Source organism: Odocoileus virginianus, chromosome 24 (assembly GCF_023699985.2).
Source record: "Odocoileus virginianus isolate 20LAN1187 ecotype Illinois chromosome 24, Ovbor_1.2, whole genome shotgun sequence".
In the NCBI taxonomy this organism is placed as follows: Eukaryota; Metazoa; Chordata; class Mammalia; order Artiodactyla; family Cervidae; genus Odocoileus; species Odocoileus virginianus.
The window spans coordinates 46,126,156-46,143,445 of record NC_069697.1 but is presented as its reverse complement, the minus strand read 5'-3'; the positions used below and the strand labels follow the sequence as shown (position 1 = coordinate 46,143,445).

At 39.8% G+C, this 17,290-nt stretch overlaps 1 long non-coding RNA gene across 2 annotated transcripts in view; it reads left to right on the top strand.

Moving 5' to 3' along the window:
• The first annotated feature begins 4,136 nt into the window (after positions 1-4,136).
• The window catches only part of LOC139030932 (uncharacterized), a 203,812-nt gene continuing 190,658 nt past the window's right edge, over positions 4,137-17,290 (top strand). Inside the window, exon 1 of one of the 2 annotated variants that reach the window (XR_011483376.1) lies at positions 4,137-4,268. This is a non-coding gene — a long non-coding RNA (uncharacterized lncRNA). Of the gene's footprint in view, positions 4,269-4,323; positions 4,641-17,290 lie in introns of those variants that run through there. The other variant, XR_011483375.1, reaches the window with a different exon arrangement.

The window sequence follows — 17,290 nt, the reverse complement described above, 5'->3', positions numbered from 1 at the left end:
TGTGTCAGATATATGAAATGAAAACGTATACTTCCAACCCATGGCTTGCAGCTGCATTTTCTAAATGGTCTTTTGATATATGGGAGGTTTTAACTTCAGTGAAATCCAGTTGAACACTTTTTCCCTTTAATGGTTAGTGCCTCTGTATCCTCTCTTAGAAATCCTTATCTACCTTCAAGGTCATGAAAGTATTCCCCTACTTTTTCTTCTAGATGTTCTAAAATTTTAATTTTTGCATTTCACTTTGAATTGATTTTTGTGTTGTGTAATGTAGGAGTCAAGGTTTATTGACTCTTTTCTCTCTTGATTATGAGTCACATTTTCCTACTTATTTGCATGTCCAGTAATTTTTTGTAATACACTGGATGTTGTGGTGATACATTGTAGAGAATCTGGATTGATGGTTGTCCTTTAATCAGTGTCATGAGTTATCATGTTAAGTCAGTCCTTTTGACCAGGCTTGTATTTTACTTATTTTCTTGTTAGTATATGTGTACATATTTTACTTTTTGTCTTTGGTCCTAGGGGATGGCCCTTACTCTTCAAATGTGAACTTCCTGGGGTCTCAATAGAATGTCAAAAGCGTTCCATCTCTTATCAATACATGGACCAAGCCGGCACCCACATGCACAGGCACTGGTTTATCTCTTATGTCTCTCTCATGACTGAGTTAACACAGAGCCAGGCCATAATAATTTCTGGAAACAGATAATGCAAACCTAAGAATTCACAAAATTCAGTGGAACCTAAGTGGTGTTGAAATTAAAGACCCAAATATTCTTATCTAATTCCACTGGTAAATCATTTGAAATACCCTTAGCTTTTTCTTAAAATGGGGTCCTGGGATGATTTATCTCCTTTCGTTAAAAAGAAACACACCCTTAAATATAGACACTTAAATATAATGTAACATTCCTCACAGATTAAGATATTACTTCGATATCTTTACTATTTTGTGCAAAAACCTTATTTTTATCAATTGAAATGTAATTTACAAGAGCACCGTTGGTGAAATTCAGCTTACGGCTTTTAGCCCCGCAGCGGCCACCTCCAGCGCCTGGTGGGTTTGGCCCTAAGTGTATGCGGCCCCACCCTCGGGCCAGTACCTGCGGGAACCTTCAGGGTGGGCTGCAGCCCCCACTTCCCAGCCTCCCGCGCGCGTTCCCTCTCCTGTCCTTTGTCCCACAAGCTCCAGGAGCCCCTGCAGCCCGTTTCGGCCTGCTTAGCCCAGGGTGACCACGTGGTCGGCCGGGGCCCGGCTCCGTGTTCCTGCCTCTGGAGCGTGCCCCCACCTGAGCGCTAGGCCACACTTGGTGTCCTTCCACTCCAAAGACGTTAGTCCAGGACTAGGACTGGAAACAGTCATGGCGTATGCTTTGTCTAACTTTGCATTTGTGAATTACAGGTGGGATTATGGTTCTTGTGTGATCAGGCCACCCAGGATGGCTGCTGGCTTGCTCTCTGTACATCCTCTGGGGTCTGGTCTTTACCTCGCCTACACCATACTCACATGACTAACCTCCCTTCTTCATTGAGCCTAATAAGTAAATACCTACATATTTGCCCTTCCCTCTGTCCCCCGTTAGTAATTGTTCTAACCTTTAGATCAGAATGGCTCACCTTTGACCATTTAATGACAGGAAAACCTCTGCCCCTTGAAGGTGCTTAGCTGGATGAGCTAAGAGGGCTGTGCTGTCTGATGGTTTCCGTGGTAACTGATGAACCAATCTGTTGTCCCTAAGTCGATTCTCCCTACAACTGATAGTCTCCCCGTCCACCCTCTCACCCCCTCACCCTGGTCCAGCACAAAGCCTGCTGCTATCTTGTCTTGTCTGCCATCTAATGGCCATAATAGAGTGAACATCTAATGTTCCAGGACCCGTTTACTTTAGATGTGCTGTGCTGTGCCTAGCCCTTCAGTCGTGTCTGACTCTTTGCAACCCCGTGGACTATGGCCCACCAGATTCCTCTTACCATGGAGATTCTCCAGGCAAGAATATTGGACTGGGTTGCCATGCCCTCCTCCAGGGGACCTTCCCAACCCAGGGATCAAACCCAGATCTCCCGTATTGCAAGCGGATTCTTTACCATCTGCGCCACCAAGGAAGCCCAGATCTCTTGTCTATTAAACCATTTGCTAACTCTGGGTTCTTCAGCCTTTTGAGGCTATGCATGTACAGAACTTGCAGGCCTGTGGCATGCAGCCCAACAATCCCCCACGCCTAAATTCATATTCTGAAGACCTAAACCCAGCACCATACAATGTAACTTTATTTGGAAACAAGGTTGTAGCAGATATAATTAAAGATGTCGCACTGAAGTAGGGTGTCTAATGTCCCTTAAAAAAGGAAACTTGGAGACGGACAGGCACACAGGGAGAAAGACATATGAAGATCAAGGCAGAGATCTACATGCCAAGAAATGCCAGAGACTGCCAGGAAACTATGAGAAGCTACAAGGGAGACCTGGAACAGGTCTTTCTCTTACAGCGCTCAGAAGGAACCAGCCCTGACAACACCTTGGACCTTAGAGGTCTAGCCTCCAGACTGTGAGACAACAGGTTCTATAGTTTAAACCACCCAGACTGTGGTACTTTATGATGGCAGACCTGGCAACTAATACACTGCTATAGGAGACTAAGTCTGCACCAGTAAGTCTGCCCTGGATGAAATTTCTGGACTTCTTGTGGGCCGCTTCCTCCAGGGCACTCTGGGTGGGGTCCCGCACCCACTCCCCCAGCTTCAGCTCTGCTTTCAGGCTCTGGAGCTCCTGCAAGAGCTTCTGGTCATCATGGGAGGACCCTGAGAAGATTTTTAAATATACCAGAGCCCCGTTTCAAAGAGACTCTGCCTTAATTGGTCTGGTATGAGACCTGAGAGTCCATTTCTTTTTAATATTTCCCAGGTGATTTTAATGTGCAGTCAGAGTGGAGAAGCCCAGCTTTAAGCCTTTCAGCACAAGTCAGCTGCTGAATTTTGTTGCAAGCTGACTTTGTTTTAGGTTTAGACATGTACCTATTTTCACAGCAGGTGAAATATATTTATTAATACTGTTCATTAAAATAATGCATTGGCTTTAAAGATAAAGTGGTACAAAATATTTTCATTTATTTAAAGGAAGAAATGAAACACAGGATAGGTGACAAATACTGAGTTTTTCCCATGTTCTAGGCATTGATCTTGACATAAGCAAGTGTTAGTCTCTCAGTCATGTCCAACTCTTTGCGACCCAGTGGACTGTAGCCCACCAGGCTCCCCTGTCCATGGAATTCTCCAGGCAGGAATACTGGAGTGGGTTGCCATTCCCTTCTCCAGGGAATCTTCCCACCCCAGGGATCAAACCTGGGTCTCCTGCATCACAGGCAGATTCTTTACCATCTGAGTCACCAGGCAGATGCAGTAATAAGCTAGGCAGCAATGAGCCTCAGAAAGCTTAAAGTATAGCTGCTGCTGCTGCTAAGTCACTTCAGTCGTGTCCGACTCTGTGCAACCCCAAAGACGGCAGCCCACCAGGCTTCCCCCATCCCTGGGATTCTCCAGGCAAGAACACTAGAGTGGCTTGCCAAGGTGGATGCAAACAATAAACAGAAAAAAACAAATAATAAAGCTAATTTATATATAAAATAAATGATAAAGAGTAACTGGAGCACAGAGAGGAAACTTTAAAAAGAAGATCAGGGATTATATCTTGGAGGAGGTGGCATTTACACTTGGCCCTGAGTGAAGAGAAAAAATCAGCTTTAAAAGGATCTGGGGTACCACATTCCTAGCAAAGCCACAGCATGTGCAAAGGTCCTGAGGAGAGAACAGACATAGCCTATTCAAGGATCAGAAAGGGGGACTTTCTTGGTGGGCCAGAGGCTAAGACTTCATGCTCCCAGTTCAGGGGGCCCAAGTTCAATCCTTGACTGGGGAGCTAGATCCCACAGGCTGCTACTAAAAGCTCACATGCTGTAATGAAGATCGAAGATCCCACATGCCACAACCAAGACCTGGGGCAGTCAAATAAAAGACAGTTTTTTTAAAAAGACATTTTAAGAAAAGACTCAGCAAGAAGGCTAGTATGACTACAACATGCCAAAGCAAGAGTTTTCTAATTCACATTTATAATCCATATCAGGTGGAGATTTATAAGCCAGTGTGGTATGCAAAATGGTCCCACAAAGATGTCCACACCCTGTAATCTGAAACCCTTAAATCTGGCGAAAAGGACTTTGCAGCTGTAATCAAGTTTACAGGCCTAATGAGAGAGTATTCTCAATGATCCAGGTGGGTCCAATATAATCACATAAGCCTCTAAAAGTAGAACTTTTTATTCCCAGCTGGTGTTAAGTGAAGCGTGAAGTAGAAGGGAAATCAGAGCGACTGAAAGCCTGCTGAAGTGAGCAGCGTGGTAAAGAGCGTTGGCCGCCTCAACATAAAAGAGGCTCCCAGCTGACAACCAGGATAGAAGCGGGGACTTCACCCTTCAGCCTCGAGGAATGAGATTCTATCCCCAACCTGAGTGAGCTGGGAAGTGACTTCCCCCGCCAAGACTCCAGATAAGGGCCCAGGCTAACCACCATCTTGATTTCACCTTATGCAGCCTGGAGCCAAGGAATGAGTCAGGCCCACAGGACTTCTGACTTACAGAAGTGAGAGGTAATAAATGTGTGCATTGTATGAAGCAGCTAAGTTTGTGGTGATTTCTTGTGGCAGCAATAGAAAACCAATATAGCCAGACATCAAGTTGTTGTTTGTTTCATTTGTTTGGGGTTAGCTGAGTCAGCTAGTCATCTGTTTTAATCACTATGCAACTGATTTAGCTATAGGTTGAATATGTCAAATATTGAATCAAAATGGTCTTTCTTCAGCAATAATACTGTAGACATAAAAGTGATCCAATTATTTTGCCTCTTAGGCCAGTTTTTGCCTATATTTGTAACTGGCAGTTTTTATAATCTCTGCTTTATATTTTCACCCATAAATTTATATTTATGCTTGACTTGGCACTGGCTCAATTTCTATAATAATTGGAGATGATTAAAAGGGAAGTGTTAAGTAAATGCTGAGTGGTTATTATCATAAAACAGACGTAGATATTGTGTCCTAGTACTGGTAGGAATGTCTGTGTGGGCTTTTTCCTTTTGAAATTAAATGGTCATAAAATACCATTGCTTCAGGCAAGAAAATGTAAGAATGTGAAAATAAAGGCATATAGTCTTTGAAAATAAAATTGGGTTTCACCATTATTTTCACCTCTCATTCTTCATTGCCTCGCAAAGGAGAGTTTGAAAGTTGAAAATAATTCTTTCCTTATTTGTTAAACCATCATGATTGTTGGGAGGGGGTATACCATGTAGAACATGTTTTCATGTGAAAAACAATTTTGAAAAGTCAATTTGTCAAAGGTGGGCCTAATGTTTATTGAAGAGCTCTCAACTTCTTAAGAGAAATACATTTTTTCCTCCACAGGCAAATTCAGTTCTCTGACAAATTATCTTGTATTTTTTTTTCTCTCTCAAGTCTTTGGTCATAACTTTGGGTGAAGCAAAATTCAGAATCCTGCCTGGTCTCTTCAAAAATTTAGGCTGATTCAAGCTCTGTCAGAGTAGGATACTACAGATAATTATGAAAGCCAGCAAAGTTATATTTCAGTGGAGAATAATGTGGTTGGTTTTATATTTAGATACAAAAAGGGGAATCCAAGAGGAGCATTAGCAAGCCAGCAGAGACAGTGAGGGTTCCAGCAACATAAAAACAAATGTGATGCCAAGACTGGACTGTTTCCATATTCAAAGAACCAACAGAGAGGTTCCTCTAAGTAAATCCTATTTTAGCCTTCAGAAAGCCACTGATAGAGTCAGCTTCAGGGTATAGGGATGTTTGGAGAATAATAGGTTATTTTCTTAAGCTGAAACTCCCCAGTAGCCTTGAGTTCCTAATATGATTCTAGGCTGTAGGAGGCTATCTGACTGAAGTGTTTAAGAAGAAATTTAAAGGCTCATGTGTTGTAGTCTTTTGTTCAATAAATATTAAGCACCTACTCTGTGCCAGGCACTTCTGTAGCCTTTGGGGATAAGGATGAGCAAAACAAAACCCTCATCCTTAGAAAACCTACGAATAAATCAATTCATAAATACAAAAGATAATTTCAGTGGTAACAGATGCTGCGAGGAAAAAATAAAGAAAGGTAATGGGCCAGAGAGTGAATGCAACGGCCATGGATCACTGCTTGTTGGGTGACTTTCAATCAGAAAGTGCCTTTTAACAAAGGCCTGCATGATGAAGAGGAGAAATTCAAATATAGAGCTTGGGCAGAACTTTCCAAGTAGAGGTCCCCACAGGTGATAAATGCCCTAAGGTTGTAATGAGCTTGGCATTTTCAAAGCGCAGAAATTGTGCTCGAGTATGGGTAACGGCAGGGAGCCTAAGAATTTAGTATTTGAGACTGAAGAGGAAACTGGGAACTAGATTATCTGAAACTTGTGCTTCTTCATTAAAAAGTTTCTTTCTTCTAAATGTCATAGGAAGTCAGAGGGATATTAAATAAGGAGATCTAAAATCCGATTATCTTTTGTAAAAAATCTTTCTAACCATTGTTTGGAGAATAGGTTGTAGAAAGATTGTCGGAAAACAATTGGAAGGAAGTAGAATGTTACAGTAATCCCAATGAGAGATTATTATAGGGTCTTGGACAAGGGTGACTGTGGTGTTAGAACTAATATTAATATTATGTGCTGCTTTGACATCTGCTAAAATCATACGGGCATCAAATTGCCTAAACACAAGGTCCCCCTCCCTCTGCCCCATGGATAAAGCCCCCGAGGCAAACAACCCTCCTTATCAAGCAGACTGAGTGCAGTTCCTGCTGATCCCTGAGGAGCAAGTTTTCGTTCTTCAGCAGCACTGGGGATTGTTTAAACAGGACAGCCACATCCTCTTGCAGGAACCAGAGGATACCTCATTATCTCGCTAGTGCAGAGCTTGTCTCTCTCAGCTTCTGCTTGTTCATGCTCTTCCCAAGTACTCTTGGCCATTGCATAGTGTATGTACGGCCCTGGGCTGTATGTATCAATATATGTGATTAACAAACTGCTGTCAGTTTCCTCTGCCCAGTTGGATGTGTTTGGCCATCCCCATAATCAAAGGCTGGAAATCCCTCCCTCACCAATAAAGTAAAGTGGGAGCGAATAAAACAGTGATAACACTGCAGGTAGTGAGCAGTAGAGGTAATGAAAATTCATCATATGTATTTCGGATGTTAACTAATAAGATTAACAGATGGGTTTGGGTATGACTCTTAGGGATTTTTTCCAGCTCTATTACGATATAATTGATATTTAACATTGTACACATTTAAAATGTACAATATGATGATTTGATACATGTGTATATTTTGTGAAATGCTTACCAAAATAAGGTTAGTTAACATATGCTTCACCTCAAGTAGTTACCATTTTGTTTTTGTTGTTATGGAGAGATTATTAAACCTCCACTCAAAAAGTAACTTTCAAGTATTGGGTGACCACAAAGTTCATTTGGGTTTTTCTGTAACATACAATGGAGAAAGCCAAGCAAACTTCTTGGTCAACCCAACATATAGTGCAGTGTTGTTAACTACAGTCTCCATACTCTATACTGGATCCCCAGAACTTATCCATCTTACAAATGAAGGTTTGTGCCCTTCAACCAGCATCTCCCTGTTGACCCCATCTCTCAGCTCCTGACAACCAGGGTCCTATTCTATGTTTCTATTAGTTGATGCTTTTAGATTCCATATATACATGACATCATATAGTATTTGTCTTTCTCTGTCTGACTTACTTTATTAGCATGATGCCCTCCAGGTTTGTCTATGTTGTCACAAATGGCAGAATTTTCCTTCTGTAAAAGGAAGGCCATTTCTTTTTATTCCTTCACGATGGGCAAAGGTTATCTTCGTGTTTTGACTATTACGAATGGTGCTGCAGTAAGCATGAGGGTGTAGATATCTCTTCTATAAAGTGGTATTGTTTTCTTTGGATGTATTCCCCAAAGTGTATTTGATCCTATGGTTGTTCCTTATAGAATCACATGGCAGATCCTTGCCAACATCATCATCTCATCTTTTTGATGACAGCTACGATGGTAGGCATGAAGTGATATCTCATTGTGGTTTTGATTTGCATTGCCCCTCCAATAAGTGATGTTGAGCACATTTTCATGTAACGTGGCCATTCATAAGTCTTCTTTGGACAAAGATCTGTTTATGTCCTTTTTCCATTTTTAATTGGTAATGTGGTTTTGCATGAGTTCTTTATGTATTTTGGATATTAACCCCTTACCAGATATTTGGTTTGCAAATATTTTCACATTTCATAGGTTGTCACGAAATTACATATCTGTGTTCTCTTGTAACTCTCTGATCATATTTAAAACAATTATTTGTGGCTGATTCATGTTGATGTTTGTTAGAAAATAGCAAAATTCTGTAAAGCAATTATCCTTCAATTAAAAAATAATTTTAATAAATGGAATCCAAAAATGGAATCATATTGCATATACTGTAGTGTAACTTTCTACTTTTGCCTGGCATATTATGAACACATTCCATGTCCTTACATGGAAATCTACTTCATTTTATAATGCTTTGAAGACATGGAGTAAATACTCCATAGATTGAATGTACCAAAATTTAGTTTCCAATTTTTAGCTATCAGAATCACAAGCAGTGTTGCATGGTAAAATTTATATATCAATACATACTAGTACAAGTATTTCTATAGGAGTGATTCTTACAGGAAGAATTGCTGAGTGAATGTATTCTCTTATATGGTGAATGCAAAGATATTAGGAGCAGCAGCTACAGCCCGATTTCTCCTGCCTCTCCAGGCTCCAGCACCTGAGAAGAGGAATTTATTATACACATCCAGAGAAGGGGTCACCTTACTGATATGGAATGGGAGTCCCTATAAGCCTTCCTGCCCAGAGCTCATCTCTTTGACCTAGCTGCGCAGAAGCCTGGAATTCCCAGGATAAAGCAATGCCCTCAGTAGGCTCCTGCATCCTCTCTTTACTGGAGTGATGGCCTTACGAATTTGGGAGTGGCGATATCCTCTCTGGCTGAAACACTGCAGGGGTTTACATATCTCATATAATCGGCACATCTTTTCATTTCAACACTTGATGAGACTCTATATAAAATTTTAGTCTAGTTTCTGACCTTGTGATATTAGGAGACTAGATACATTTGCTTTTCTAAACCTGAGGATGTTGTGACACCTAAGAATCATTCTCAACACTATGTTTTTCCCAATATATAACAGCATGATATTTTATATATAGTGGGCTTCTTTTGGGCTTCCCAGGTGGTGGTGGAGGTAAAGAACACGCCTGCCAATGCAGAAGACATAAGAGATGCAGGTTCAATCCCTGCGTCAGGAAGATCCCCTGGAGGAGGGAATGGCAACTCAGTCCAGTGTTCTTGCCTGGAGAATCCCATGGACAGAGGAGCCTGATGGGTTACATTCTAAAGGGCTCCAGAGAGTCGAGCGTGACTGAAGCGACTTAGCATGCAGCACCAGCTTCTTTTAGATACAGCATCTCATCTCCCTCCCAACTGTCCAGGGAATCAAGCAGGGCTGAGAGTACTTTGGTTTTATGAGTGAGAAACTTAGGTTCTGAAATGTTAAGGGACTAACCTAAGACACATGAAGAGTATTTTCAGAATTTATTAGTGATGAGTGCATCATGTGATATTTTAAAAACTTATGAGAAATGGAACTGAACTTGAGCAGATCTCTAGAGATCTCCTGGAAGTTTGGGAAGTTTCTGGTATTTTGTTTATACATTGTTTTTTTCTATTTGCACAGTTTTTAAAACATGGTGATGCTTTTTGAATTTGCTTTTTTCTTACAAAATCAAAGTGTTTTTAAAACTATGTTAATTAAAAGCTCTGATTAGCTTCTAGCTGCTTATCTGAGGTTTCACTCTACTACACACACTGTGACTAAAGCATAGATGTATGCATGTCCATCTCTAGTGGACACATCAGCCGAGTTGACAAGGCAATTCTGTAGGCCATCACAAATAACATTAAGAAGAGCTGACCTTTCCATTATTCTCTTTATGTGTTCGTTATCCATCTAAGATTTACTCCTATTAACTCACCTAATCCTCACAATAACACTCTGAGGTGGGTTTTTGTTACTGTCTCCCTTTTGTACAAGAAAATGAAGTGCAGAGCCATTAAGTAACTTGTCGAATGTCACGTAGCAGGTGGCAGAGGTGGATCACACAATCCCTTAGTCCGACCCCACCTTCTGTGCGCTTAAATCACTGGGCTTTCCCGCAGTGTCATCATGGCGATTGTCTCTGTCCCAAGTGATGCTCAGTGCTTCAGAAAGCAGGCAGCTTCAGGAAGCAAACACTTCAAACGGGAGCTTGTAGGTAGTCCAGTATAAACATGGCCCCAGCCAGACCAGAGGAGCCAAATAGGCATTTGTAAAAACCCAGACAACTTCCTCAAGACCCCTGTTGTTCATTCACTAAGTTATGTCCAAATCTTTGTGACCCCATGGATTGCAGCACGCCAGGCTTCCCTGTCCTTCACCATCTACTGGAGTTTCCTCAAGCTCACGTCCTTCGAGTTGGTGATGCCGTCCAATCATCTCATCCTCTGTCACCCCCTTCTCCTCCTTCCCTCAGTCTTTTGCAGCCTCGGGGTCTTTTTCAATCAGTTGGCTCTTTGCATCAGGTGACCAAAGTATCAGAGCTTCAGCCTCAGTCCTTCTAATGGGTATTCAAGGTTGATTTCCTTTAGTATTGACTGGCTTGATCTTCTTGCAGTCCAAGAGACTCTCAAGAGTGTTCTCCAGCACTGAAATTCAAAAGCATCAATTCTTCAGTGCTCGGCCTTCTTTATAGTCCAACTCTCACATCTGTACGTGCCTGTTAGAAAAACCATAGCTTTAATGATATGGACCTGAATCTGATCTAATGTGACTCTCATACTGGAGCCTTTATTGACTCCCCTTGTAGGCCAAGAAAAACAATGGAAAGAATTTATTCAATTTTATTAGATTAATATTCCTCAGTGAGTGAGCTGTACAATAAACCTCCCATTCTGACCCACTGGTTCAAATTTCATTCAAATACAGCCTTTACAACAACACTCTCCTTTTATGTATTAAAGTAGGGTTCGGTTACATAGTTGTAGGAAACTTTTGTTCTTTTTCCCTTGAGGCTTAATAGACTTGACTGTTTTTATTAGCAATACTCATACTTTAAAAACATTTTTCTTATATAGCATTCAAATATTTTAATGAACCAAGACCCAATCTTGACAGTGCCACTAAGATTTAACTAAAATTTTTTTTATATACTGGGATTATCACCTGCAACCTTAAATCACTGTGCCTGGGTTCAAATCCCAGCTTTACAACTTAGCACTTGCTGCTCTTGGGCAGGTTACTTATTTGTTTCATGCATTAACTTCATCTATAAAGTAAGAGTTTTGCTCTTAGTATTAATCAGAGTTGTCTAGAGAAACAGAACAAATAGGATATACCTAGCTATACAAACCCAGGTCTCCTGCATTGCAGGCAGATTCTTTACCGCCTGAGCCACCACGGAAGCCCCAGACATATAGAATGAGATTTAATTGACTCATGAGATTATGGAAGCTGAAAAGCCCCGTGGTCTTTTATCTGCAAGCTCCAGGCCAAAGAAACCAGTGGTGCTGATCCAGTCCAAACACGAAGTCCAGGGGGAACAATGGTGTTAAGTCTCAGTCCAAGTCTGAAGGGCCAAGAGGCAACAGTGCTGATTTATGAGGATAGGAGAAGATGGATGTCCCAAACAAAGGGCAAATTCTCCCTTTCCCTGCATAGTTGTTCTGTTTAGGACCTCAATGATTGCACGATGTCCACCAGCATTGGTGAGAGCAGGCTACTGATTCAAATGTGACACTCTTCCTGAAACACCCTCACAGACACACCCAGAAAGAATGTTCTACCAGCAGCTATCTGGGCATCCCTTGCCCCATTCAAACCGACACATAAAGTTAACTGTCACACCTGTTTCATGGGCTTGAGAATTTAAAGACAGCTTACTATCTCCAGCACTGGTCTAAGATCTTAACATTAAACTCATTTAATCCTCACAACTACTGAGATCCGAAAATTATCTCCAATTTAAAGAGGAGGACTCTGAGGCACAGAATGGTTAAGGGAATTGTCTAAAGACAAAATAAAAGGCTTGTAAGCAGCAGAGTTTGAATATGAATCCAATCTGGTTATAAATCTGCTGTCTTAGTCATGGCTATATGCTGCCTTTTTTGAAAACTTGTTTAAAACAGCAACAAACTTGCAAACCCACATTCTAAATGCAAACATGTTCTGTACCAGTTTTCTCACTCTGACCTTCTGCCTGTGAAGAGCTACACCACCTCTAGTCTGCCATTTAGATGTCCTTAGTGTTCTGTCCTTACAGACTGTGATTGTGTATTGATTGACTCAAACATCACTTTGATTTCTATAACTCCAGTTCATCAAAATCCGTTTGTTTGCCACCAGATTTACACCATCTACTATAGTAGGTACTCAGTGTGGGTTCATGACAGAACAAACCTCCTGATTAGAAACCCATGCAGTGACAGTTTTAGAATTCCTGGAAAATTATTCTTCAGAGATAAAATTTTGCAAGAGACACTTTAGGTGAATGAAATTAGACAATTAAAATTCCATATCACAAAGATTTTTGAATCCAGTTATTTATAGTTCATTTTATAGGAAAAAAAGCAAAATGAAAATTTGCATTGCTATTTTGGATGTGGAAATATTTCCCTTCCATTATTCTTGAGCCTCTCAACCAAAATAAGAAAGCAGACCAACTTAGAGGACAATATTTCAAAACATTTTTAAAAATGAGAATTGTGGCCTAGTCATGCTATTGCTGTAATAGATCTCCATTTTGCCTTTCACTTTTGAGAAATCCAATTAGTTAGCCCCAAATACAGTACTCTGCATGCTATTCGAAGTGAGTGAAATCCTTTGAAAAAAATTTTTTTGATTTTGGACAAACTATGGAAAGTCATTGGAGAAGCAAATGGCAACCCACTCCAGTGTTCTTGCCTGGAAAATCCCATGGACAGAGGAGATTGATGGACTGCAGTCCATGGGGTCATAAAGAGTTGGACACAACTGAGTGACTAATACACACACTCACAGGAAGCCATTATTAAAAGGACTAAACACTGCATACTAAATTTGGATCAATCTTGGTGATTACTTCATAGCTTTTTAAGTGAAGAAATGTGCTCTTTGAATGAGGTTTTTTAAAAAAGGAAAATTAAAAATGACAACTATTCTGGGCAGGTGAGACTTACTATTTAAGAACACCAATTAATACTTCTAAAGGAACATTTCAACTCCTCCATAAGAAGAAGACGCCATCTAGACCTTGAACAGACAGCTGCAGATATGTGATGACTTGAGAATTTCTGAAACATCTGTCTGCCTCTAAAAGAAGCATACAGTTTTAAAGTCTCAAGACTGGAAAGAATGCAATGATCAAATACTGTGACCAATCAGCTTATGTTTTAAGTCCTTTCATCTGTATCCCCCAGATGCCCTTTTATCTATATCCCCTAAATGTCACCACCAGACTGTGAATCACACCTCTGATGATAAGAAACTTACTTCTTCCTCAGGCGGTAAGTGCTACACAGTCATTCCTTACAAAGACAAGCTTTAATCCAAAGCATTTTCTGTCTTTTAAGTGCTCTATTTTGTATTGTAAGACTCTATATTTGTATCCCCAGAACCTAGAAAAACAGAGGTATGCAAGTGCTCAGTGAGGCTGGTTGAGTGGAGCTGAAAGCCTGTCCTTGGGTTGTATACTGTGTTGCCCTCTAGTTAATTGTGCGTGCATTTTATTTTCCTAACTAGATTATAAACTCGGGGAGGGATGACATCTGTTTTATGTATTTTTGTATCCTCTGCCTTCCCTAGTTATTATTATATGTGTATAATGCCCCAAATAACTATTTGCTGAATTTAAAATGTGAGTGAGTAAATGAATGAATGAATGAATGAATGAATAAACATTATTATTAGGCTATTTCCAGGGACATATTTTTATAGTGTTCTTCAAAATCAAGAACAACCACTTATATTCCATTTCTAAGACTTGAAACAATGACTTCAGTTAGAATTTTTCCATACCTAGAAACTTCTATACAAAGTAGCCTATGAGATTACATAAGAAGACTGGTTCTTAAACCTTGATAATTTTTTGCAGTTTTTTTAATTGAATTGTAGTTGATTTATAATATTGTGAGTTTCAGGCATACAGCAAAGTGATTCAGTTATGTTTCTTTCAGATTATTTTCCATTATAGGTTATTACAAGATATTGATGCTAGCTCTCTGTACTGTATAATATATCATTGTTGCTTATCTATTTTCTGTATAGTAGCAATAGTTTGTATCTATTAATCCCATATTCCTAATTTATCACTCCCCCTGTCCCCTCTGGTAACCATAAATTTATTTTCTATGTTTGTGAGTCAGTTTCTGTTTTCTATATAGATTCATTTGTATTATTTTTTAGATTCCACATGTAAATGGTATCATATAATATCTGTCTTTTTCTGTCTGACTTTAAGTACAGTATTCTCTAGGTTCATCCACATTGTTGCAAAGACTAGAACTTCATTCTTTTTTATGGTTTAGTAATATTCTGTTGTGTGTATCTTTCTATATGTATTTATAGATATACATTTATATATGTTTATTTATATATATTTATTTATATGGGGCTTCCAGGTGGTGCTAATGGTAGAGGACCCACCTGCCAATGCAAATTAGACATAAGAGATGTGGGTTCGATCCCTGGGTTGGGAAGATCCCCTGGAGGAGGACACAGCAACCCACTCTGGCATTCTTGCCTGGAAAATCCCATGGACAGAAGAGCCTGACAGGCTGCACGTCCATTGGGTCACACAGAGTCAGATACGACTGAAGCGACTTAACACGCACGCACGTTTATCTATATGGGCTTCCCCAGTGGCCCACTGGTAAAGAATCCACCTGCAATGCAGGAGGCTTACAGGAGATATGGGTCTGATCTCTGGGTCTGGCATAGCCCCTGGAGTAGGAAATGGCAACCCAGTCCAGTATTCTTACCTGGAAAATTATATAGATGGAGGAGCCTGGCAGGCTACAGTCCATGGGATCACAAAGAGTTGGACATGACTGGATGACGGAGCACACATCTATCTTTATTTATATACATTTATATATTTGTGTGTATAAATATATTTGTATACAGTTTAGATATATATTTATCACATCTTCATAAGACAATCATCTATTGATGGGCACATGGGTTGTGTTCATGCCTTGACTGTTAAAAGTAGTTCTGTTATGAACATGTTTCTCTTTAGAGTTTTCATCTTTTCTGTATATCCAGGAGTAGAATTGCTAGATCATATGGTAGCTTTATTTTTAGTTTATTAAGGTCCTTCTGTACTATTTTCCATAGCAGCTCTACAAATTACATTCCCACTAATAGTGTGGGAGGGTTCCCTTTTCTCCATATCCTCTCCACTGTTTATTATTTGTAAATGTTTTGATGATAACCATTCTGATCAGTATGAGATGATATCTCACCATGGTTTTTATCTTTTCATGTACCTGTTGGCCATTTGCATGTCTTCTTTGGAGAATTATCTATTTAGATCTTCAGCCAATTTTTTAATCAGGTTTTATTTTATACTGATTTCATGAGTTGTTTGTATATTAACTCTATATTGGTTTGCATCATTTACAAATATTTTCTCATATTCCATAGGTTGTCTTTTCACTTTGTTGATAGTTTCCTTTGTTATACAAACACTTTCAAGTTTGATTAGGTCCCATTTGTTTATTTTTGTTTTTATTTCTTTTGGGGACTGGTCTCAGAAGATATTGTTACGATTTATGTCTGAGAATGTTTTGCCTATGTTCTCGTCTAGGAGTTTTATGGTTTCATGTCTTATATTTATGTCTTTAAACTATTTTGAGCTTATTTTTGTATATGGTGTTAGGGAGTGTTCTAATTTTGTTGATTTAGCTGTCCAGCTTTCCCAGCAATACTTGTTGACGAGACTATCTTTTCTCCATTGTATATTCTTAACTCCTTTGTCATCAATTAATGTACCATAGGTGCATGGGTTTATTTCTGGACTTACATTCTGTTCCATTGATCTATATGTCTGCTTTTATGCAGGTACCACTTTGTTTGATTTCTGTAGCTTTGTAGTACAGTCTGAACTCTGGGAGGATTATGCCTCCAGCCTTCTTTTTTTTCTCAGGATTGCTTTGGTAATTCTGGGTGTTTTGTAGTTCTGTATAAATTTTAGGATCATTCATTCTATTTCAGAGGAAACTGTCCTGGGTATTTTATTAGTTGGAGGCTAATTACTTTACAATATTGTAGTGGGTTTTGTCATTCACTGACATGAATCAGCCATGGATTTACATGTGTTCCCCATCCCGATTCCCCCTCCCACCTCCCTCTCTACCCAATCCCTCTGGGTCTTCCCAGTGCACCAGGCCCGAGCACTTGTCTCATGCATCCAACCTGGGCTGGTGATCTGTTTCACCATAGATAATATACATGTTTCGATGCTGTTCTCTCGAAACATCCCACCCTCGCCATCTCCCACAGAGTCCACAAGTCTGTTCTGTACATCTGTGTCTCTTTTTCTGTTTTGCATATAGGGTTATCATTACCATCTTACTAAATTCCATATATATGTGTTAGTATACTGTATTGGTCTTTATCTTTCTGGCTTACTTCACTCTGTATAATAGGCTCCAGTTTCATCCATCTCATTAGAACTGACTCAAATGAATTCTTTTTAATGGCTGAGTAATATTCCATGGTATATATGTACCATAGCTTCCTTATCCATTCGTCTGCTGATGGGCATCTAGGTTGCTTCCATGTCCTGGCTATGATAAACAGTGCTGCGATGAACATTGGGGTGCACGTGTCTCTTTCAGATCTGGTTTCCTCAGTGTGTATGCCCAGAAGTGGGATTGCTGGGTCATATGGCAGTTCTATTTCCAGTTTTGTCCTGGGTATTTTGATAGGTATTACGTTAAATCTGTAGATTGTTTTGGGTAGTATAGCCATTAATATTCTTCCAATCCAACAGCATAGGAGATCTTTTCATTTCTTTGAATCAATTTCAGTTTCCCTTGTGAATATTTTATAGTTTTTAGCAAATAAGTCTTTAACCTCATCAGTTAAATTTATTCCTAGGAATTTTTTTTTATTGAC